At 34.1% G+C, this 26,500-nt stretch overlaps 1 long non-coding RNA gene across 1 annotated transcript in view; it reads right to left on the reverse strand.

Annotated features, from left to right (window-relative positions):
* Positions 1-2,336: 2,336 nt before the first annotated feature.
* LOC143251964 (uncharacterized) overlaps positions 2,337-26,500 on the reverse strand; it is a 32,148-nt gene continuing 7,984 nt past the window's right edge. The window contains exon 3 of the long non-coding RNA XR_013028774.1: positions 2,337-4,753. This is a non-coding gene — a long non-coding RNA (uncharacterized LOC143251964). The remainder of the gene's footprint in view (positions 4,754-26,500) is intronic.

A 26,500-nucleotide genomic window follows, 5' to 3' on the forward strand; every position in this document is an offset into this window, starting at 1 on the left:
CATTGAATATTTATAATGATGTGGATGTCATTTCGAGAACAAATGTTGAAGCGGGAATTGCAATAGGAAATGAGAACCATCCATGGAGTTTATGGAAGGTGACATATTTAGATATGATTTTTCACTCAAAATGTCATATTATAATGAGTCACCCAGTCTCGTTATAAAGGAAGAACTATACATAAGTTTGATACGTGATGTGGAATATGAAATTAAGGTTCATAAATTAACTTCCTAATCTCTTTTCTTTAGACTCTTAAAATTTTCACGGTAATAACTTATTTTAACATCTAAACTAAATGTAATGAAGAAATCCCATTGTTGTATTTCTGGTAATACATATAATTTTGCCATCGTGTTTGAAAAGTGTAAGCTAAATAGAATATATCTGTGGATCAAATAATCAACTTCCTTTTCATCTCTCTTTGCATGTTTGTTTTTTTTAGGTAAAAGTTTACCGATACTTACATCTATCCCAAGCAAACAGCCTAACACCTGGTTGAACAACATTGTAGAAGTGAAACGACGGATAGGAATGATGTTACCGGCTCCATGATGCCCTTGGAACGACTATTTTTGTCATACTTCGTGCTCAGCCTGGTGGCAATAATTACGCACTTTTGCTTAGCATCGTAATTTCCATTGTAGCAAAATTGTGCTAAGTACAGCGAGGTCAAATCTTAAATTAAGCATCTTTGTAAACGTTCCACAAATTTTCCACTATATCGTAGACATCAATTTTCAAGGCCGCATTTAAAGACAGAAAGTACAGAGGTCCGTTAGAGCTACACCGAAAGGAATAGATATAATTACTGTTTCATTGGCTATCTTTCAATCTTTCAATTCAAAATAGCCGTTCATTTCAAGACGTGGCTTGTAAACATTTGGCTCGTGCTTCTTTGTCAACCTTAAATCAAACTTATTAGGTTTTTTAGTGGTATTCGAAAGAATTCTTAGCTAAATCCAGATTTTAAGTTGAAGGGTTCTCTTTCGTAACCACACTTCATTTTCTATACCAGGACATTGCTCTAGATTGTCCTGAAATGTCATGTAGATGCTCATCAGTTGTTAACCATATGTATAGTGGCAGGAGCATTGCACGTCAAATGGTGGAGAATTCGCCATGAAACAAATATATATATATATATATATGCAGTTGTCGGGTCTCCTTTGACATTTCAGCTCACATCGGCGAGACTTCCATACATTAGTATATCTAAACTTCCATATAAATGGTAATTTATTCAATCAAGCAACATTAGCATGCATTGAAATATAACTCAACTGATTTAATTATTCACAGCTGACAACTGAACTGATATGTCGATCGTCCGTTAGTACTTTATAATGCTAAGTTATTTTGAATTTTATGTAGCTTCGATCAGTAAACAGAAATATATTAGTGTATAAGGGGCCTCGAAGCCAAACTACCTTCCAGAAACGAAACTAGTAGTTTCCAGTATCACCATATTTAATACAATTATGCAAGATAATCGACTTCAGAAATCTCTGTCATTGTTTGGACGCAGCTAATATTTTGTTTTATTAGCACAATCTCCTGTTCTCCTCCTATTAGGGACGGCACCATGGTACCTGGACGTGCACTGACAAATGTGTGCAGTGGGACTCCATAATTGAAGGGAGAAAAGTATTTGCATTTTCTGGTGCTAAGTTCCTCTAACATGAAAATAAAATAAATCACAAACATATAACATGAAACTAGGTAACAATGAGAATTAATGTTTACATGATGGATTTACAACAATACAATTTCCTTTTCACTCCTTCGTTTTGGTCCTTCTTGTAACCAAATCGTTACGTAAATAACAATAATTAGAATGTAAAAAGTTATGTCAGCAGGATATATACAAAAATATACTAACATGATAATCGAATGTAGTATATGATTTCGGTGGTTTTGGTACAACGAAACTGAAATACTCTCGAGTTGTATAACGGGTTAAAGTTAACTTAACGATAGTATTAGTTATAACCACAGCTAAAATGTCCTCACTTTACCTTATTACCCCAAATAATAACAGACTTCATTCAATGTACCTTTCTACTTTTTTTGTACTGCTAATCTTGAAGAAGGCGCAATGGTTGTTTTTTTTTATTATTACCTGGAGAGTGAAGGTCGTTTTTTTTATTATTACCTGGAGAGTGAAGGTCGTTTTTTTTATTATTACCTGGAGAGTGAAGGTCGTTTTTTTTATTATTACCTGGAGAGTGAAGGTCGTTTTTTTTATTATTACCTGGAGAGTGAAGGTCGTTTTTTTTTCTAACTTTATTGTTAAAATATCAAAATCTTTACAACATGCACTACAAAATCGGAAAGCAACAAAATATTTCTACTTTTTGTTATATTTACCAAATCTTGTAATCCACTACGAGTGGTTATATTGTCACCAAAATCTCGCTCAAAAACAATTTTTACCTTAACATAAATGACAAAAAGAACAATAATATCACACTACTTGAGTTAAAATTCCAACTAAAAGAAATTGACTCACATTTTCATGCATTCAAGAATATTTTATCGTTTTTGTTTTTATTAAGTGAGGCTTGGTTTGGTTTGAATTTCACCAAAGCTACAAGAGGGCTATCGGCGACAGCCGTCCATAACTTAGCATTATAAAACTGGAGGGGAAGGCAACTAGTCATCAACATTCATCGCCGACTCTTTGTGTAATCTTTTACGAACAAACAGTGGGATTGACCGTAACTCAATACACTCCCACTGCTGAAAGGGCAAGCATGTTTGGCGTGACGTAGATTCGAACCCGCGACTTTCAGGTTGCAAGTCGAGCGCCCTAACCACTTTGCCGGCTCGGCATGGCCAGGTGGTTAAGGCACTCGACTCGTAATCCAAGGGTTGTGAGTTCGAATCCCCGTCACATCAAAAATGCTCGTCCTTTCAGCCGTGGAGACGATATAATGAGAGAGTCGATTCCACTATTCGTTGGTAAAAGAATAGCCCAAAAGTTAGTGGTAGGTGGTGATGACTAGTTGCCTTCCCTCTAGTTTTACACTGCTAAATTAGGGACGGCTAGCGCAGGTAGCCCTCTTGTAGCTTTGCGCTAAATTCGAAAACAAACGAAGAAATTAACCACCTTGCCATGCCGAGCCCTTAAGTGAAGCACATTATAATAAAAAACAAAACATTATAATAAAACGACCCATTAACATACATTTTGTATGTTTTCGTTGTTGAAGTCTCATTATCAGACTTGCGATCTTGCCAGCTGTTAGACAACCTGATATGATCATGAAGTGCATAATACAACGTTCTTCAAACAATTCACTAAATACGAGACTTTCTGAGATCTAATCAGTGACATAAAGACAACACCTGTACCTGAATAACCTACTTTCATCACCCTAAAGTATATGATTGCTAAAATGAAACATTTTTATTAGAATTGTTTGTTATTGTTTTTGTACATGCGATTGAACCACTCAACACTGAAAGTGGTGTTGGTTGATTGGTTTGTTTGGTTTGAATTTCGTGAAAAGCTACACGAGGGCTATCTGCGCTAGCCGTCCCTAATTTAGCAGAGTGAGATAAAGGGAGAAGGCAGCTAGTCATCACTACCCACCGCCAACTCTTTTAACAACAAATATTGGGATTGACCGTCATATTATAATGCCCCCACAGCTGAAAGGGCGAGCATATTTGATGTGACTGAGATTCGAACCCGCGACCCTCGGATTACGAGTCGAGTGCCTTGCCCAAGCCGGGCCGTACTGGTTGATACAATTTTTATCAGGTACTGGTGTACCTTCTTACATCATAAACCAGTGTAGATTCAGCCAGTGTCACAGTATGATAAAAATTAATTAAAGACTGAAATAATAAAATTATACGCATCGTGTATTTTAGAAACTAAGTAAAACTTCCATTCATCTGTAATTACAGTACAGTTCCTAATTAATTCTGTGTTACTTATCGTTATTAGATATGAGATGAATGAACTGATGAAAAAATAGTAGAAACTGACAATAGACAGATAAATAAATAGAAAGAATATTCGCCTAATCAGAAAATATAATGATAAAATCTTTTTTCTAGCATAATTGGAATAATTAGTATCGAACTTTTATCTCATGGACCAAACATAATAAAAAATCTAATTATTATAACTGAAAAACCAAAAGTATTTGTTTATTGATTCGTCAGTTTAATCAGGATTGGATACACATCCGGGAACTTAGTTCTTATTTGTTTGTTTTTAGTTTAGTTAACATGTTTCATTGAAGGCTTTGTTATAACGAGAATTGTTGTTTTATGCAATTAAGTTAATAAGTTGCGATTTATCACGTACGTGTAAGGAAAATTAACGTCTTTCAACGTGACACCAAAACAAATCGACATAAAAACGCATAGATAAATACACACGCGCACACACATAGATAAACAGAGATATAGAGATAGGCCAAAATAAAATTTCATGCGATGAAAATAATAAAAAAAAAAATACATAGTCCTTGTATCACCCTCTCCTGGACATGAGGATAGTGCGTGTACCAACCATTCTAGCCGTATATCCAGCCCGACTTGCTGGGCTCGAAGTAGCCTACAGATCAAGGCTGCAACCGCACCTGGCTACTTGTTCTGTGACTGAAGTCAAGACAATGAAGAAACAGACACTAGTATAAACGCAGCTGGTTATTAAGGATCGGGTGGTCTTAAAGAGCAATCATTTTCTTAGAGCAGCTGGTCTTTTTCTGTTTCTCTGCAGAAAACACGTGTCTATAGAACATAAAATTGAGATAAATCAAATTATCAAGCACTGTATTATGAATCTCAAAAGATTTAAGTTCTTAAAAACATTAAATATATGTTTTAAAATGACTGTTTTCTAAAGTTGAATGAAAGTTGGAAGAAACAAAACAACATTACACGTATTCACCACTATGAGTTAAATAAAGAAAATGGTAACGGATAATTAATTTAACCCAGTGATTGAAATGTGCTATACTAACTCTGCGTAAGTATCTAACTGTTCACTTATTTGTCTCTAATTGGTTTGTTTTGAATTTCGCGCAAAGCTACACAAGGGCTATCTGCGCCAGCCGCCCCTAATTTAGCAGTATAAGACTAGAGGAACGGCAACTAGTCATCACCACCCACCGCCAACTTTTGGGCTACTCTTTTACCAACGAATAGTAGGATTGTCTGACCGTCACGTTATAACGCTCCCACGGCTGAAAGGGCGAGCATGTTTGGTGTGACGGGGATTCGAACCTGCGAACCTCTGATTACGAGTCGAGAGCCTTAACCACCTGGCCATGCCGGGCCATTTGCCTCTAAACCGGTATGACTAAGACACTGGCATTCATAAACTAAAGGAACGGATCAAAACTTTATGACAATAAATGTTATAAAAATTGACTTGGGAACATAAATGTTGCAAGATAAGGGTTTGGACGAATGCAAATATATGTAAAAATTATGTGTACATATAAGTATAAACTGTAATTACAACATTTAATTTTTTCTAGCAAAATGATATTGTTTTATTTTCATCAAACTGTCTTCATTTATTCATTAAGACTTCTCAATTACTCTTCGAAGGATGTTTTTCAATCTTAGTAACACGATGTTTAAGGCAATTTATTCTGTAGTTTCAATGAAATTTATGAATCCGTTCTTACTTGGTTGTTTTTTTACCTGACCGAGTGTATAATAATAAAGTGTGCATTACAAACATTAATTATTGTCAACAAAACATGGTAACAGTAAACACTACTAGTAACAAAATTCCGAATACCATTCCATATACTTAACATGGTATATGGAGTAGTATTCGAAATGTTTATTCTTGTGTTTATTCTCCACTGAGTATCAGGTTTAGTTTGTTTTTAATACTTGTTAAATAGTATCTCATAGGCATCTCACTGCAATGTCTAACTTGGGGTAATTAATAAAAGCAACACCTTAGAAACTGAGAATGTTGAAGTTAAACAGTTATCCTGTGGCCAGGAAACAGAATGAGCCAACATTGTACAACACACCAGTAACGAATAATTAATATACCACAAAATATAATAACTCATTCATACAAATAATAAGACGTGGTATACTTTAGTTTCTGTTGCTAATGGCAAAATGAATCATTAGTTATAACATACACAGAGTAGTGTTAGAAAATGACAGTTTGTATTTAATCTTTCTGTGTTTTCAGCAATTAGTGATTATACCATAACATAAAAATGCAAACGTGCCATATGGTTTTCGTTGTTCCAGTGTTGCGAACGAGTGACTCATGTTCTTCCATAATGGGATAACCTTCACGGTAGCTACCATCAGTCGGTAACCAAGCAGGGCATATCGCGTGTATTCTCTAACTGTTTTAAGTGTAGAGAGTTGCGTGATATGTGGCTCTTGACGCATAAATTTAAATACGCATGCAGTTCGCAAGGAGTTTTGACACAAGGATAAAATTAAAAAATTATTATTGAAAGCTAACTGATCGACGTTACGTAGAAAAAAACATATATTTCATTATTTTAAAACTTTGTTATAACTTATAAGAATGTTTACGACTAGTATAAATGATTCTTTTACAGTTTAAAATGGAAAATTCTGACAACAGAAAATGTTGATTTATATAAAACAAATTGAAATATTTAAAACTTAAACGTTTAATAACGCAAATATTTCCGAAATTTACTAATTACGTTTTAATGAAGACGTGTAAGAAAGCCATGCATCTTGAAAATTACTGAGAATAAATTTGATCAAGTGAAAGATACCTGCTTTATTTTTAATCTAGTGACCTTTAGTTCAAATATATACTACATCCTCTATACACTATAGCCTACGGTCATTTTCTCTGCTCCTGATTAAAAAACCATCGACACATTCTGCACAGCAGATACAATTATACATATGAGAAACAAAAAGGTTTGTAAATGTGTATTTTACATTTTATAGAACAAATAAATCATAAACACCATAAGAACATCACTACACGAACAACAGCGTCTGTCACGTTCAAATTTGAATAAGCCTACACAGCTGTTTGTGATCCCACAGGTGTTAGGGTTAACCTTATGGACAATGATGTTTTGGCTTTAAATGAGCACATCTGTTTCAACATATATCACATCTACTTAAGGTCAAAGGAGACATAGCCCTTATGTACACCCATCCACTCGTTGAATATTCGGCAGACCAATCAGCATCACGCTTTGTCTCTCTTTTTTTATTTTTTTTAAACCTCTCCTGGCAGATGTTATGAAAAATGGCCAGCAGTTAACGTCAACTGCGTATAGATTGATTCAATTACACTTTCTACTAAAAGGGGTGCGTTAATAATATTTAACGTAAGAAATAACTCCAGTTAATAATTACAAGAGTGTACATCTATACCAGTCGACTTTGAAGCAAAACTTTTAATCTAACGTTATACGTTTAGGAGTTGAAATGATTTGAACTGGTGTTAGCTTACTAAGTAAAATAGAACACGAAACATTCATGCCAAATGAAGAACACAGTTACTGCAAAAACATAAAAACAATAGCTGATTAAACGCAAAATGTGTTTCTCAAAAATATAAACATAAAAATGTTATACAATAACTGCAGAGTTATTTAATTCAAAGCATCCTGGATCTTTCTTCATGATATAGAATGGTAAATATAATTCATATCAGTGTTATTATGCTTAGTTTTGCTAAAATTCTCACGAATTCCTCCACTCTGTAAATACTGACGTAAACTGAAGATGTGAGAAACTTTATAATATTTATAATTCTAAATGTTGCTTGTGAAATAACAAATATGCAAAAATCTCACTAGAAAGGCCGTAAATTAATGATTATTTGTTTTGTATTTAAACACAAAGCAACACAATGGGCTATCTATTCCCTGCCTACCACGGGTATCAAAACCCGGTTTCTAGCATTGTGACTTCACAGACATACCCCTGGGTCAGTGGGGAGCAACTTAATGAAATGACTTATTTTATAAGGTGGCATAGTCAAGTATCAACGGTTTCTAGTATTAATGATATATAATTATTTCTACTATAAACAATTTTTTGCTTGTAATTGCACTTTCTACGTGTTGTATCGTTGCAACTAGGGTCGGATTTTTTCTTTTAACTATCCACAGTCGATATAAATATTATTTTAAAAACGTAGATAAAAACTCTGCAACACAAGAGCACACAACGGTTATCAACGTCTTACAGTCTTGCAAACACTAAATATAAATTATATATTTAATGTTGTAAAAATTATGTTAAATTATGCTCCCCACTAGTACAGCGGTAAGTCTAGGGATTTACAACGCTAAAATAAGGGGTTCGATTCCGCTCGGTGAGCTCAGCACACGGCCCGATGTGGCTTTGCTATAAAAAAAAACACACACACACGTTAAATTATATATAGAAATACTCAAATAAAATAGTTGTTTTAAAGAAATAGTTAACGTTCTCTCACGGAAGTCTGTCATAATATGTAATAGTAAAAAAAAAAAATTACAAATTCCAAGAATGTGAGTTTGTTATACATAAACTGGAGTGTCGCTAAAATTCAACGATAGCCCGCCACAATACAAAAAAAAAAAAAAAGCGTTATCTCATCTGAATCATTTTGCTATTTTATTTTAACCAGTTACCACTATGTAAAGCTGAAGAATGCTTGCATGAAAAGCGTTTACAACATCTACAAGCTGAGAAAATCAAATATCGCCAAAAGTAGACGTAATGTAACTAGCCCTATGCAACCTCCTATGAAGTGTGAAAGGGTGGAACATACTCCACTTGTACAATTCCTTTTGTTAGAGTTTTCATTCACCTTTGAATCAGAATCACCTTTCATTTGTTTTCTTTGTTTGACAGCATGTATGCTCTATGGTAATTTCTTTAGTTCAGTATCTTCCGTCAACTACATTTCATGGATGCCAAACACACCCCCTCCTGGACACTGTCCATTCTTCTCCAGCGATGAATGCGTCAAATAAAAAGTTGTATGAACGATCTAAGCTTACGTAAAGAGAGCCTCTCCTCATGGCTAACAAACAAGAGGTCTCAAGACAAAATGAGTACTTTTTCTACTGTGTATTCATTGTATCTCATTGAGATGTTGGAAAACGTATTCCTGGTGTTTTGTATAGAAAAATAACGTAATTTTATCATATTTTGTTTTGTTTTTAGAATAGTTCGCGAAACTTACATATAAAAAGAACGTAAACATTTTAATTTTTAAAGATTTAATATAATATTTTAATTTTTAAAGATTTATTATAATATTTTAATTTTTAAAGATTTATTATAATATTTTAATTTTTAAAGATTTATTATAATATTTTAATTTTTAAAGATTTATTATAATATTTTAATTTTTGAAGTCGTTCGTGTATATATTCGTTCCAAAAACATGCCTTTTTCAACTTTTGTTTTTAATTTTCACCGAGTTTTAAATGTCTTACCTCACAACTGTTGTAATATCACTGATTCATTATTGTTTGAGAGAATATCTATCATGAAATTTGAGTATACTTATATTTAAAACTGATACTTAGGTATTGTCTGTTTTGTTTTTCTTTTTACCCTAAGTGAGATGTTCGACGAACTAAATAATTACGTTCATTCCTTATGGATGCCTAACGGGAAAATGGTTTCATACTCATCTAGTTGTTCCACAGTTCATAGTATTAAAATTTATCCAGTGTAAGTAGAAAGTGTTATAGAGATGGATGCATTTGTTAGTATGACCAGTTAGGAGTAGCAGTTAAGACTAACAACGCAGTTGATTCCAGTGATAACTTAGAGGATACTTTTCAGGTTTCTATGTTTGAAGAAAGACAACAGAAAGAACTCAAAAATAAAAGATTTAGTATAATATTCATCAATACTATTTTCTCTATGATTTAACGCAAAACTATTAAAACCTTACTTTACGAATCTAAACCTTAAAACAAAAACTATAAGATATTAATCTGTTCACTAAATATGTCATTAAATACATTATGTAGCCATTCTTAAAGTGACTAAGTAACAAAATATAAGTTATTTGGTATTCCTAGCGGAAATTTCAAATTAAATTAGAAAAAAGAAAATACAATTCCGTTATGATGTTATTTTTAAATAGTTCAATTTTGTGAGGTGCCTTGTAGAAAAGTAGACATACAATGTTAGTTTTCTTATGTCCACCTTAAACAATTCAGACGGAAAGATTTACATATTTTATTAATAATTATTTTCGAACATAGGGAGTAATAGTAGTTCGTGATTAATAAATATCATAGTACCATCTGTGACATTTAAAGAAAGGCGGTGTTATTTAATATGATCGAACTTATGTTATCCTTGCAGTAAATTAGTTAGTTTACGATCACCACATTATTACAGTTATTTATACCTATAATACGTAAAATGTAACGTCGGTTACTTTTCTTAGTAGATAGATTTGGTATTGTCTGTATATGATGGTTTCTCTGTGCATGTATGTATCTGTCTGGAAATAAACTTAACTTTTCTTTAAAAAATAGAAGTTCATTTGCTATTGGAAATTCAAGAAAACCTGTAAAAAGTTAAACAATTAAGATAAAAAAAGTCTAATTTGGATTATAAATATTAACTTTTATTGAACTTGAGAAAAAGTGCATTTTGGGACCCAAATGTATACAAACACTTGATAATTTACTGAAAGCATTTTAACACTAGTTGTACAGTGGTTATTTTAATGTTAGCTTATACTGTGGTTATTTTAATGTTAGTTATACTGTGGTTATTTTAGCATTAGTTATTCAGTGATTATTTTAATGTTAGTTATATTGTAGTTATTTTAACGTTAGTTATACAGTGGTTACTTTAATGTTAGTTTACTGTGGTTATTTTAACTTTAGTTATACAGTGGTTGTTTTAATGTTAGTTTACTGTGGTTATTTTAACGGTAATTATACAGTGATTATTTTAACGTTAGTTATACAGTGATTATTTTAACGGTAATTATACAGTGATTATTTTAACGGTAGTTATACAGTGATTATATTAACGTTAGTTATACAGTGGTTATTTTAATGTTAGTTATACAGTGGTTATTTTAACGTCAGTTATACAGTAATTATTGTCACGTTACTACCGTCGAGTTTTAGGTTGTTGACTTTCTTTTCTGCAAAGAAGTATGGGTCTCACTTAAATATGTTAGTTTGGAAGACATATATAGAAACAAACTAAAACCCCTTTGCCATAGGAAAATTGCAGCTGAATTCGGCTTGTCTCAACATGGACGTCCCCTAGTGGCAAACCGGATTTCGATACATGTGGTGGACAGAGTGCAGATAGCCCACTGTGTAGCTTTGTGCTTAACTACAAACAAACTCAATGTGGACGAAACTCCACATAAAAAGTCTATAAAGAATTCCTGCTAGAAATATTTAATTCCCCGATTTCAATTACAGCTGGAAAAAACAAAAACGCATGTCAGCTAGTGACGTTTTTTCGCGACAGCTTCGACAAACAACTTTGGACGCTACAACAAAGATAGGATACAAATAACTTTCAAACTGAATGACTTTCGTACTTATTAACAATGATGGTGCTAAACATAGTACAGAGGTAACAGATTATGTGTAAGTGTTATATTGAAACGTGTAGTCTCATAAAATTAAAATGTATGGTGTTATTTTATCACTTACTGCTCGGCAAGTTTATGAATAACAAGTCACATCTGTTTATAAAAAAACATAACATTTATTCGCATATATAAAAGCAATAAATTTATGATGTGTCAGGTGATTGTTTGAGCCTTATAAATGCAGTGGTGTAATAAAAGCGTGACAGACCTGCAAAACAATAAGTAAGAGTAAGGATATTTTTTACTTTGAAAAGGGGTATGGTGATAGTGACTGTCTAGTAGTAAAGTTTTTAAAAGGGGTATGGTGATTGTGACCGTCTAGTAGTAAAGTTTTTAAAAGGGGTATGATGATAGTGACTGTCTAGTAGTAAAGTTTTTAAAAGGGGTATGGTGATAGTGACCGTCTAGTAGTAAAGTTTTTAAAAGGGGTATGATGATAGTGACTGTCTAGTAGTAAAGTTTTTAAAAGGGGTATGATGATAGTGACCGTCTAGTAGTAAAGTTTTAAAAGGGGTATGATGATAGTGACCGTCCAGTAGTAAAGTTTTTTAAAGGGGTATGATGATAGTGACCGTCCAGTAGTAAAGTTTTAAAAGGGTATGGTGATAGTGACCGTCCAGTAGTAAAGTTTTTAAAAGGGGTATGATGATAGTGACCGTCTAGTAGTAAAGTTTTTAAAAGGGGTATGATGATAGTGACCGTCTAGTAGTAAAGTTTTTAAAAGGGGTATGATGATAGTGACTGTCTAGTAGTAAAGTTTTTAAAAGGGGTATGATGACAGTGACTGTCTAGTAGTAAAGTTTTTAAAAGGGGTATGATGATAGTGACTGTCTAGTAGTAAAGTTTTTAAAAGGGGTATGGTGATAGTGACCGTCTAGTAGTAAAGTTTTAAAAGGGATATGATGATAGTGACCGTCCAGTAGTAAAGTTTTAAAAGGGGTATGGTGATAGTGACCGTCCAGTAGTAAAGCCTTAAAAGGGGTATGGTGATAGTGACCGTCCAGTAGTAAAGTTTTAAAAGGGGTATGGTGACAGTGACTGTCTAGTAGTAAAGTTTTTAAAAGGGATATGGTGATAGTGACCGTCTAGTAGTAAAGTTTTTGAAAGGGGTATGATGATAGTGACTGTCTAGTAGGAAAGTTTTGAAAGGGGTATGATGATAGTGACCGTCCAGTAGTAAAGTTTTAAAAGGGTATGGTGATAGTGACCGTCTAGTAGTAAAGTTTTAAAAGGGTATGATGATAGTGACTGTCTAGTAGTAAAGTTTTAAAAGGGTATGATGATAGTGACTGTCCAGTAGTAAAGTTTTTAAAAGGGGTATGATGATAGTGACTGTCTAGTAGTAAAGTTTTTAAAAGGGGTATGATGATAGTGACTGTCTAGTAGTAAAGTTTTTAAAAGGGGTATGGTGATAGTGACCGTCTAGTAGTAAAGTTTTTAAAAGGGGTATGATGATAGTGACTGTCTAGTAGTAAAGTTTTTAAAAGGGGTATGGTGATAGTGACTGTCCAGTAGTAAAGTTTTAAAAAGGGGTATGGTGACAGTGACTGTCTAGTAGTAAAGTTTTAAAAAGGGATATGGTGATAGTGACCGTCTAGTAGTAAAGTTTTTGAAAGGGGTATGATGATAGTGACTGTCTAGTAGGAAAGTTTTTAAAAGGGGTATGGTGATAGTGACCGTCTAGTAGTAAAGTTTTTAAAAGGGGTATGATGATAGTGACTGTCTAGTAGTAAAGTTTTTAAAAGGGGTATGGTGATAGTGACCGTCTAGTAGTAAAGTTTTTAAAAGGGGTATGATGATAGTGACTGTCTAGTAGTAAAGTTTTAAAAGGGGTATGATGATAGTGACCGTCCAGTAGTAAAGTTTTAAAAGGGGTATGATGACAGTGACTGTCTAGTAGTAAAGTTTTAAAGGGTATGATGATAGTGACCGTCCAGTAGTAAAGTTTTAAAAGGGTATGGTGATAGTGACCGTCCAGTAGTAAAGTTTTAAAAGGGGTATGATGATAGTGACTGTCCAGTAGTAAAGTTTTTAAAGGGGTATGGTGATAGTGACTGTCCAGTAGTAAAGTTTTTAAAGGGGTATGGTGACAGTGACCGTCTAGTAGTAAAGTTTTTAAAAGGGGTATGATGATAGTGACTGTCTAGTAGTAAAGTTTTTAAAAGGGGTATGATGATAGTGACTGTCCAGTAGTAAAGTTTTTAAAAGGGGTATGATGACAGTGACTGTCTAGTAGTAAAGTTTTTAAAAGGGGTATGATGATAGTGACTGTCTAGTAGTAAAGTTTTTAAAAGGGGTATGGTGATAGTGACCGTCTAGTAGTAAAGTTTTTAAAAGGGGTATGATGATAGTGACTGTCTAGTAGTAAAGTTTTTAAAAGGGGTATGGTGATAGTGACCGTCCAGTAGTAAAGTTTTTAAAAGGGGTATGGTGACAGTGACCGTCCAGTAGTAAAGTTTTAAAAGGGTATGATGATAGTGACCGTCCAGTAGCAAAGTTTTGAAAGGGGTATGGTGATAGTGACCGTCTAGTAGTAAAGTTTTTAAAAGGGGTATGATGACAGTGACTGTCTAGTAGTAAAGTTTTAAAAGGGTATGGTGATAGTGACCGTCCAGTAGTAAAGTTTTAAAAGGGTATGATGATAGTGACCGTCCAGTAGTAAAGTTTTTAAAAGGGTATGGTGATAGTGACCGTCCAGTAGTAAAGCCTTTAAAGGGGTATGATGATAGTGACCGTCCAGTAGTAAAGTTTTAAAAGGGGTATGATGACAGTGACCGTCTAGTAGTAAAGTTTTTTAAAGGGGTATGATGATAGTGACCGTCTAGTAGTAAAGTTTTAAAAGGGTATGGTGATAGTGACCGTCTAGTAGTAAAGTTTTTAAAAGGGTATGATGATAGTGACCGTCTAGTAGTAAAGTTTTAAAAGGGGTATGGTGATAGTGACCGTCCAGTAGTAAAGTTTTAAAAGGGGTATGGTGACAGTGACCGTCCAGTAGTAAAGTTTTAAAAGGGTATGGTGATAGTGACCGTCCAGTAGTAAAGTTTTAAAAGGGGTATGGTGATAGTGACCGTCTAGTAGTAAAGTTTTTAAAAGGGTATGATGATAGTGACCGTCCAGTAGTAAAGTTTTAAAAAGGGTATGGTGATAGTGACCGTCCAGTAGTAAAGCCTTTAAAGGGGTATGGTGACAGTGACCGTCCAGTAGTAAAGTTTTAAAAAGGGGTATGGTGACAGTGACTGTCCAGTAGTAAAGTTTTAAAAAGGGGTATGATGATAGTGACTGTCTAGTAGTAAAGTTTTAAAAGGGGTATGGTGATAGTGACCGTCTAGTAGTAAAGTTTTTAAAAGGGGTATGATGATAGTGACTGTCTAGTAGTAAAGTTTTTAAAAGGGGTATGGTGATAGTGACTGTCCAGTAGTAAAGTTTTAAAAAGGGGTATGGTGACAGTGACTGTCTAGTAGTAAAGTTTTAAAAAGGGGTATGGTGATAGTGACTGTCTAGTAGTAAAGTTTTTGAAAGGGGTATGGTGATAGTGACTGTCTAGTAGTAAAGTTTTTGAAAGGGGTATGGTGATAGTGACTGTCTAGCAGTGAAGTTTTTTAGCAAAGGCCGTTTCTTTAACTGACTTTTAAAAGACATATATTGTCAGTTTTTCAACACCGACAATCGAAAGTCATTATGTGTGCTTCTGAAAAATTTAATGTTATTAACTTCCTCAGAAAAACAAAACAAAACATGATTAGACAGGATTGTAAGATATAACAAACATTACAATGTGTCTCAATTGATAAAATTATTCTCCAGTGATTAGTACTCGACTATCTCTGAATGTTCTCCGTGAAAGACGTTATGTATATATATACTAGCCGCGACCCGCAAAACATGTGCTCAGCTTTGCGCCTTTCGCTTCAATTTCCCTTATTCTATCGTTTTCACGCGCGGCATTTAAGCTACGCTTTTATTGTTGGCAATGCGTGTTAGAAATTACATGTTAGGTTGATTAATCCTGATTTCTTTGAAAAAAAATATTACGCGACCAGACAAGAAAACTCACGTAGTCGTAAATTAAATATACTCGTAAAGTAAACAATGAATTATAGTAATGATGTTCATAAAAGTGTACAGAGTATGAAACAGTTACGAACGTTCAGTGTATGAAACGGTTTTACGAATAGAAACGAATCCAAAACCCGTAGTATATAAAAATAAGGAGCTAAAAGATATTTATAACAGTCTATGAAACAAACAGAAGCTAAATTATTGCAAAGTAAAGTAAATGTAGAGTTGTAATAAAGGCAAACTTAGCTGTTTACGCAGAAATGTCTGAATGCGTGTTCACAAACTGAAAGGCGTATGACTTTGAACAAACTGCGCAGGTGCATTTTAGACCTAAGTAATTGGAAAAGCTCATAGCAATTATATTTAGTGTAATGTTCGTTTTTTGTAGGAAATTACACAGGGTTAAGTGTTATTTGCGTAACATATTTTGCAAATAAAAAACTAAAGTTGAGATCGAAGCTACTCGCCACATGTTGACGAAGACACAGTGTCACCGTGTAATAAAGTTATTACATTAAAAGGTTATTCTGAATGGAAAAGCAAAATAGGCAATCTGGACCTCTCGGGACAAAGACCTTCTTAATGATATGAGATTTGTAGCGTTTGATCGAGAAATTTGTGAGAAAGGTTCCTGACAGACAAGCGCAAGCGCATTATTTATATAGGTATATATACAAATTATTATACAGTAAAATTGTACGTTTCTATATGTAATATACAATACATGCACGTACAAATATACATATAAAGTGTCATATAGTAGAACTGTGCGTGAATATACCTTAAATACAATACGTAAATGAAAAATCATATAGTAACCGACACCCAATCCAAAGAACACCTATCTAAAATACAAAAAGAAAAACGTAGTTTTAATTTTGCTTAGAGCAGAGTACACTGTGAATGTCTGGTAACATGTGATGTATTTGGTGAAAAACTGTTCTCTTACCTGTTTTAATGGTATAGCCAAAACATCGAGAAACTGCAGAGAACTATTAAAATTGTTCGTATTGTTCGGGACGTGCAAACCGCTTTTGATGATGTAATGGTAATGTGGGATAACATTCTAGTGGCAAGCTATGCCTTACCATCCCCTGGACACAGTCCATAGCACTAGGTGTCTGTCCGAGTGTTATAAGTTACTCATTATATACATCCCATAATTTCCATTCTAATTGAGAATGGTTCTTCCAATACTATACACCACGTCCCTGAAATTAGTTTGAAAACACACTAGTGGCCTTATCCCACTTTTTGGCCTAAACAAGTACTGAGGCTAATCCTATTGAGCATTTTTAGAATTAAATTGCTACTGGTAGCAACTTACACACAATTCATTCTCGTAAGCCAATAGAAACAAATAATAAAACTCATACTAAAGAAAAATGGGGGAGGGAAGTAAAAGGTGTTTATAACAATGTATGAAACGAACAGAAGCTAAATTATTACAAAGTAAAGTAAATTGAAACTCATAATGGTTATTCATTCTAAACGAGTACGTTTTTCCTCTTCTGCACGTTACTGATGTAAATATCTTAATACGATTTGTGAACCAATTACGGGCTATAATTCTCAAATGAATAGAATACAAATAAACAAGGCAATACCTTAAACCTTATGAGGTCTAAGCCTTGCCGAATCTAGGCTATTAACATTATGAACAGTGTTCTAAGTTGATACCAAATTGTGAGCTAATAAATTGGGTAGTCATTGCACGTTAAGTTTAATGTAATAGTGTAGTTTTATATTTAAACAATAACGTTCAGTTTCTGTGCTTGTCTTCACGTTTACCTCAACAGGATTATTCCTGTCTTACTTGAATAAAGTGTGTGCAGTATTAACATTTAATTTTACAATAAGTTGAACTGTTATCGCTATTGTTCCTTTTAATACCGTGTCTATCGCGAGGTTCAAACCCATATTTTTAGCGCTAGAAGTCCTGAAAGTTGCCATTGAATCAGCGGGTGACATTAATTTAAGATTAGAGATGATTCATTAATTTTATTATAATATCTACTTACACATAGTATGAACCTAACCGGTTTCAACCCGGTAACAATTTCCTTTTTGATAACATATCACTCATACGATTTATTAGAAGACATTTTGTAAAAGGGGCCTTGTAAGTTTAACTCAAATCAGATTTATCTAATATACAATAAATGCATCTGGAGTAATTCTTAGTTTCCTATTTAAACATGAAAAATATTCATAATGTCAATTCATTAAAGATGAGTTAATGAAATATGTACCGCAATAATGATTAGTTTGGAGCTAGTGCAAAACATGGCCGCGCAGCGAGCAACCTAAATAAATGTTTTGACGTTTTCCACTTCTTTCATTAGATGATAATTTATTTGATCTTATTACTTGGTATAGCATCTTATAATAAACTATCTTCTTTCTAAAATCAGACAGTTCTTTATCATGTAACCATGATATTCTAAATGAAACTTTTTTATCATTTTATCAACACTTAACCATCAGAAATTCATATATCCACAGCAAGAATAATTTTGTCATATAATCCCAGCCTATGGTTTATAAGAACTAATTCTGTTTTCTTGTATCCCGCTGGTACAGCGATAAGTCTTTGTGTTTATAATGCTAAGATCAGGGCTTCGATTCCCCTCGGTGGACACAGTAGATAGCCTGTAAAACACACACACACGTTTTCTTATTGGTTCGTTGAGTCATAGTGTGCAGTGAACTAACATCTTTATCTCACTGGCCCGGAGTGCAGGAGACAGATGTATTTTTTCATTTGTTTGGTGTGACTACATTTCCAAAAAGTAAGTGCCAGGTACAATATTCCTCAACTCTCTCTTGTTTATAACTCATAATAAGGGGACCTGACATGGCCAGGTGGTTAGGACACTCGACTCGCAATCTGAGGGTCGCGGGTTCGTCCCCCCCCTTCACACCAAACATGCTCGCCCTTTCAGTTGTGGAAGCGTTATATCGTGACGGTCAGTCCCACTATTCGTTGGTAAAAGAGTAGCCCAAGAGTTGGCGATGGGTGGTAATAACTAGCTGCCTTCCTTCTAGTCTTAAACTGCTAAATTAGGAACGGCTGGCGCAGATATCCCTTGCGTAGCTTTGCACGAAATTACGAACAAACAAACTGTGTTTTTTATGTCCTGTAGTTTTCATTCCAGAGGATTTTTGCGTCCTTATTAGCATTAGAATTAAGCTAAGCTTGTTGTAATCATGAACCACTCCACCTGATCTGCAAAACTCTATAAAGTAAAGGAGAATTGTTGAAGTACATACATATATACACGCCCCCCAGTGGTATAGCGGTATGTATGCGGACTTACAACACTAGAATCTGGGTTTTAATACTCGTGATGAGCAGAATATGTACACACAGTTATGCATTTCTAAAAACTGAGAGATTCGCGCTTCACTGTGTCAACTATATTTATTTTTATTGAGTTATGTAGTTAATGCTGTGAAATTTCTTAAGAGTTTCAATGTAAGAGGGTCGCCAATATTAAAGCGACAATACTTATGACACTAAAAATAGAGTTTTGATACCCATGCTGGGAACAGCATATACAGCTTATCGCGCATAGAATCCAGTTTTCGCCATTAACAACTGTCAGTTGAATTAACTCTTCGAAATATTCATATTTTTTTAGAAATTTAAGTAATAATAATTCTTTGTTTGGCAGTTTCTCTTATGCAGTATTTCACCTTATTCGATGCAAATAGATAGTTAAGCATGCTTGTTTGTTTTGTTTCTGATATTATTGTATTCAAAGCTCGCTATTTGCTCAGGCCTCTGAATTTTTGTTTACTGCAACCTTTGCAATGTTCAAAAGGATAAAAATGTACCATATGATAATAGTCATGATAAAAGTGTTTTTGCTTGTTCAGAACATCCCTAATACGCAAATCTATAATGTGAGTTATTAACAAAACACTTCACTTACCATTAATTACTATCGCTATTAATTACATGTATCATTATCCGATAGATGTAAAGTTCATCTTAACAACTGGGAGACGGCCAGTAGAGATAAGAAAGACAAAAGACTGGCAGCTATTGAAAATTTTACCTTTGTGGGGAATTTGCTATTGATGTAGGTTTCAAGCTATCTTTTCGATACATTGTATCATCCATCATAACCGTGAGTTCTTTATATCTGAGCCGAGACTAAGAGTGTGGAGAATAAAAGAAGGAGCGGAGATAAACTATATTCCCTAAAGAGCCCCGAGGAAATAGAGGGTGTCACGCGTGGCTGGCGTGCTATTTCACATTAGATTTACTCAGTAAGAGCTGTGGGCCCTCGCGGTTGAAAGTAATGCCCTTAATTAACGTCACAAAAATAACAAAAAAAAACGACTGGAGGAACCATTAATGGGCTTCTTGGTAGCGTTTCTTGAACACCTTCGAATTTTTAACATGCAATCTCCACAACTTATTTAAATTTGGAAGTACCTACATTTTAATTTTTCTAAGTCATTCGACAGATGGGGACACTATATATGGTTCACTTGTCCTCCACGCGTTGTGCATGAGGTTGAACTGTTATCAAAAAGAACAAAATGACAACAAATTCAATAATGTGATACTTTTTACTTCCTATTCCTTACCATTTAATTTTCCCACTTATATATATTTTCGATGCTTCAGCGGATCGAAAAAATGTCAAGTTATATTAAATTTAAGATAAAACATAAAAATATTCACGCAACCGTTCTTTCTTCTAGATTGGTTGCTTCAGTTCATATGGGTACGTTCTCGATGACCGGTCGCACCAAACATGCTCGCTCTCCCAGCCGTAGGGGCGTTATAATTGCACGATTTTCTATAGTAATGGAGTGATACAGGTGATAAATATCCAAAAACAAAAAAGTATCTGAGTGTCGCGGGTACCAATCCCTGTCACACAAAACATACTCGCTCTTTCAGCCGTGAGGGCGTCATAATGTGTCAGTCAATCACACTATTCGTTGGTAAAAGAGTAGCCCAAAAGTTGGCGGAGGGTGGTGATGACTAGCTGCCTTCCCTCTAGCCTTACACTGCTAAAGTAGGGACGGCTGGTACATATAGCCCTCGAGTAGCTTTACGCAAAATTCAAAAACAAACAATTGTTAATAATAACACTATGTAATAAAATTTTTACTTTTTCTTGTTCCTGGGCAGAATGTGTTATTTCCCAATTGCTTATGCCTGAAGTAAATGGTAAAGACCTATTTTTTTCTTCAAACTTTGCTTTCGTGACCTGGGGGCGTGTAACGAAAACATGATGGAAAACTATATTTGGGGGCTGATACGTGGAAGTGATTTACGTTACACTCGCAAATCTCTAGAAACTACTCACTTCTAAACATTTTTGTTCATTTTTGTATAACTTTAGTATAAATACATGTAAATCGTGATTCATATATTGTTTTATTCAGACCTTATGTAAATGAAAATGTGCAAATTTGTCCGTTTTTACATATAAAATAGGTTAATTTCTAAATGTTCTTGGATGGTATGTGTAATTTTTTAATTGCTTAAGTTGTAAAAGTACAGAAAATGGCCATTAATCTCTTTAAACTTTGCATTTGTGATCTGAATAATGAAATTTAGAAATTAGCCTATTTTCTATGTAAAAACGGGCAAATTTGCACATTTTCATTTACACATAGTCTGAATAAAACAACATATGAATCAAGATTTACATGTATTTATACTAAAATTATACAAAAATGTTTAGAAGTGAGTAGTTTTTCGAGGTCTGTAACGGTAATCACTTTTATGTATCAGCCCCAAATATAGTCTCCCATCATGTTTTCGTTATACCTCCCACGTCACAAAAGCAAAGTTTGAAGAACAAAATAGTCTTTTCCATTTACTTTAGACATAAGCAATTGGGTAGTAACAATTTCTGCCCAGAAACAAGGAAAAGTAAAAGTTTTGTTACATAGTGTAATGTTCAAACTAAAGCGTCAACTCTTGTGTAAGTTTTTGCAATGAATTACAAATTTTACCATACACAGATACCAGATGTCAATGCATAAAACGTTCGTTCTGAAAAAAAAGAAACAACGTATTGGGTGCATACCTTGATATTCAACAAAAGGAAACTCTCGTACCCAGAATTAGTAAAATTGGCCGACATTTTAAGACTACTTTATACATACGGCAGGGTTAAGAATGTGTTTCAATGGTAATAAAAACTATTTACTTATATTACACGTTTCTTTTCTTTTCGCCAAAGTTAAAACAGAAAATGTAATCTGTAACGTAGGGGTTTAATATATATTCCTTGATTGGCCACAACTCTTGAGGATTGTAGTTTCGGCTATTTGAGGCTTATCAGCAAAGCTTGGGTCATCAAACCAGAGAAATATAGTTAGGCCTCTCATAATGGTGATTTGTGTATAATACTCATAGGTATTTTCAACCCTCTTTAACTCGCTATATAATAACCTAAATTAATTTAGGTGTGTGAAAGATATTATAACATTGCACATAATTTGATTTTATGACCCAGTCTGTGGTGATAAGTTTTGAATAATGCTACCTAAAACAGAAGGTTTGGTCAATCAAGGAATGCATTAGACGTCCAGGTAACAGGAAACATTTTACATTAAGAAAAAACAAAAATATCTTTGATAACATCATAAAACAGTTGATTCGGTTTATAATAACAAAAAATAAATTAGGCGCAATGCCATAATATTATTCACACACCTAAATTAATTTACTTTAGTATATGAAAAGTTAAGAAGACTGTAAAATAATTAATATAATAGTTTATAATGAACCAAAACATTAATAAAACGTAACTAAAAAGAGAATGAACATAGTGCATTATATGTTAACATTATATTACATTAGCATTCTATAATAAATTATAATTAATTACAAGTATTGGAAATTCGACCCTGATCAAGCTAAACAACTGTATTAGATTTCCGAGCTCGGGTATAGACTTCCCACATTTTGAGCTCCTGACCCGAGGTAAAGAAACACGGCAGCCAAGAGGGTTTTGTCAGGCTCATTAAACCGCATAATGAAATGTTACTTTCAGAACATACAAAGTTGAAAATACAGAGTATTTTAAAAACGTTAGATATGTCTTGAATCTTAGACACTGAGTGCTGCACTTCTGTTTATTGACAATTAAATTAATCTCAACCTAAATAAATTCCTGTCATGCATATATATGCAATCCTGCTTTTCTAAGAAAAGAAGTATATATATACGTAAATAATTTGTACCTGAAGGAGAAAGGTATATCTTTCGAAAGCGCTCAGGTTATAATGTATTTTTACTCACACATACATGGGTCTCTGTGTTTCTTGTTTACTGTTTTTCTGCACCAAAACAGCTTCCTTCTGTAGTAAAATTACAGTTACATGATTCTTATATTTTAGAGTCACTAACTAGAACATTGGAAACTCACAACCTTATAACATGTTGAGCCATCATTTCCATTAATTAAATTCCAGATACGACTTGGCTTTGATTTCGTTAGTATGCAGAAGATACTTGCTTTACTCTTTGACCAATCTTTTATTAAATACGACTTCCTGAAGAGACTGAAATCAGGAGGCTATCCAGAAGATACTTGCTGTAATGTGTGACCAATCTTTTATTAAATACGACCTCCTGATGAGACTGAGATCAGGAGGCTATCTAGAAGATACTTGCTGTAATGTGTGACCAATCTTTTATTAAATACGACCTCCTGAAGAGACTGAGATCAGGAGGCTATCCAGAAGATACTTGCTGTAATGTTTGACCAATTTTTAATAAATACGATCTCCTGAAGAAACTGAATTTAGAAATCTGTACATAAAAGGGTAGATGTTAAAAATCTGTACAATGTTCAGTGAACCAGTCACGAACGATTTTGTCTACAGCTGACGCTATTATCGTTTTCAAAACAGCAACCTTCGTTTGGATAAAATATTGTGGGTTGCACCTGGTCAGCTAGAATGGTCAAATATTTACGAAAACGTATATGAGCATTAACTAGAACCAAGGAATATAACCCACGCTACTTCCAGAGCCTTGTACAGTAGATACAATGATAGATAGACCATGAGTCTTCTGGATTGTGGTCATCTTCAAACCCTCCCATCATCACAATTAAATTTTCAGCATGATTATTTCTGACCACATTACACATTTTCTTTGGCCAATGTTCCAACCCTAATTATCTCGGTACCACTGAAAACATTTCTTTCGGTTGTTGGCAGGTAAAGGTTACCTAAATAAAGAAGGAATTCTTTTTTAATTTGCTTTTTAATACTAAGCTACACATTGGCCATCTGTACATGACCATCATTGATATCGAGCCACGAGTGTTAGGATTATAAACCTACAAGGTTACTTCTGATTATTTGTTTGTTTGTTTGTTTTAATTTCGCGTAAAGCTACACGAAGGTTATCTGCGCTAACCGTCCATAATTTAGCAGTGTAAGACTAAAGTGAAAGCAACTAGTCATCATCACCCACCGCCAACTCTTGGACTATTCTTTTACCAACGAATAGTGGAATTGACCGTCACATTATATCGCCCCCATAGCTGAAAGGGCGAATATGTTTGGTGTGAGGAGAATTCGAACACGCGTCCCACAGATTACGGGTCGAGTGCCTTAACCACCTGGCCATGCCGGGCCCTTACTTCTGAACCATCATAAAGCAGTTGAAGAAAACATTAATTTCGCGCGTATCTTTCAGCATTATTCTGATGGAAACGGGTTTTTATGGACCATTATTAAAGTTATCCGTCAAAGCATACCCACAATTGAACGTTTAAACAATCTTCAACGCCTGCTTCCTCATACTGTTTGATACCCCTGTTTTCCGATCACTGAGTTCCTTATCAAACGAAGTTGCTTTATCTGACAACAATATAGTGGTGTAGTTTCCGGACACAGTGCACTTTGATTTGTGAATCAACTTAACCCCTCGCAACTGAGGCGCCCGCCAATCATGCCCACTAACGATAATTACTCCAAGTTTGATAAATCTTTCACCTTTAGCATTATAGCGACAATTTACTGTCTGTGTTCATAGGACCCTAGTGGTTTTATTTCCCTAATATGTAAATTGCTTCTTTTAATGAATACGAAATGAGAGCTCGTCTATTCTACGAGTAAGTGTTTCAAATATTCTAACCGGTGCGTGAACATAAATACCAGATGTTCATTGTTATAAATATTAAAAAAAAGCTATACAATCTCAAATGCAGTTCTTACTAAATGTGCATATTGTAAACTCTTAAATTTTGTAAGACGTATACTGATTAATCATTTATATCGTAATATTTAGAAATGTTTAGAAATAAATCCTACTTTAATCATGCAGTTACTCAAACAGGGTAATATGAACTAAATTTTCATAAACAGAAATATTTGAAATTCATTGACTGTTTATTGTTAAGCACAAAGTTACACGATGGGCTTTCTGTACTCTCTCCATCACGGGTATCGAAACCCGGTCTCTAGCAGACGTACCGCAAAGGGCACATGAGAACATAAACGTTTATTTATTTTTCTGACTAAAATATATCATAAAATACAATATCTTATGAATAATAGATCAAACACAAACCGAATGAATTTTATTCATGTATCGAGTAATACAGTATGTTATAGATAACTACTCATTTTAACCGCAATTAGTCTAATACATGGCCCGGCATGGCCAGGTGGGTTAAGGCGTGCGACTCGTAATCTGACGGTTGCGGGTTCGCATCCCCGTCGCACCAAACATGCTTGCCTTTTCAGCCGTGGGGGCGTTATAACGTGACGGTCAATCCACTAGCGCAGATAGCCCTCGAGCACCTTTGCGCGAAATTGAAAAAATTCAAAACAGTCTAGTACGTGAAAAAGGGGACAAAGAGTAAAAAAAAAAAAGAAATGCTCATACAAAGCGCACCCCTTCTAACAGGAAAGAAGTATGACTGATAAGAAGTCCTCCGGTACAGTGGTAAGTCTATATATTTACAATGCTAAAATTAGGGTTTCGATTCCCCTCGGTAGACTCAGTAGATAGCGCCATGTGGTTTTGCTATAAGAAAACATACACACACAGATTTATAAAAAAATCTATAAATACAAATTGCAACAACATATAATATATTAATTACAACTACCTACAATGAAGTCACAGTTTTATTTAAATGAAATAGAAACCTTACAACCCGCGCGCTTTCGAAAGATCCGCGTTTCGGGTTGTAAGGTTTCTATTTCATTCTAATCAAGACTTCATGGACATACGTGATTTTAGAACGTCATAAGTATATTGTAAGAATAACCACGTAAATTATACATCCAACAAATATATTTGAAATTTAACTTAATTTGTTTAAATAATTCATTTCTTTCACATTAGTTAGTATAGCATTACATATATTTACCTTAATAAGTTATTATCGATTCCTTTTTTAATTAGAATTATTAATCAACCTTAATTATCTATCATTACTTGAAATTCTCGTGCTATTTTTAACTAGCTGTTGATGATTCTGTATACTGATATTTTTAATTTGTTATCATAAACAAGAAACTGCATACTGTGAAAAATAATTCATTTTATAAATATTCAATATTTTGGTCTTTATGAAACAACTGATTCGTGTAATAGTTTCGACAGAAATATACTCTCATAAGTGTAATTAATCAATCATTGTCATTCTCATTAGCTATATTAACGTTAATAAACCATATTTCTTTTAAAACACATTTAAAACGTACACATACGAGTGCAGGATAAATTAATTTACATATATATGTGTATGTCTGTGTAGTAAGTAGAAAACAAAATATTTTGTGTATACACAAAACTTTGGTGCTAGGATGAAATACGCGCAGCTGTCAACGTCTGGAAAGAG

This window comes from Tachypleus tridentatus, chromosome 6 (assembly GCF_004210375.1).
Source record: "Tachypleus tridentatus isolate NWPU-2018 chromosome 6, ASM421037v1, whole genome shotgun sequence".
Taxonomy (NCBI): domain Eukaryota; kingdom Metazoa; phylum Arthropoda; class Merostomata; order Xiphosura; family Limulidae; genus Tachypleus; species Tachypleus tridentatus.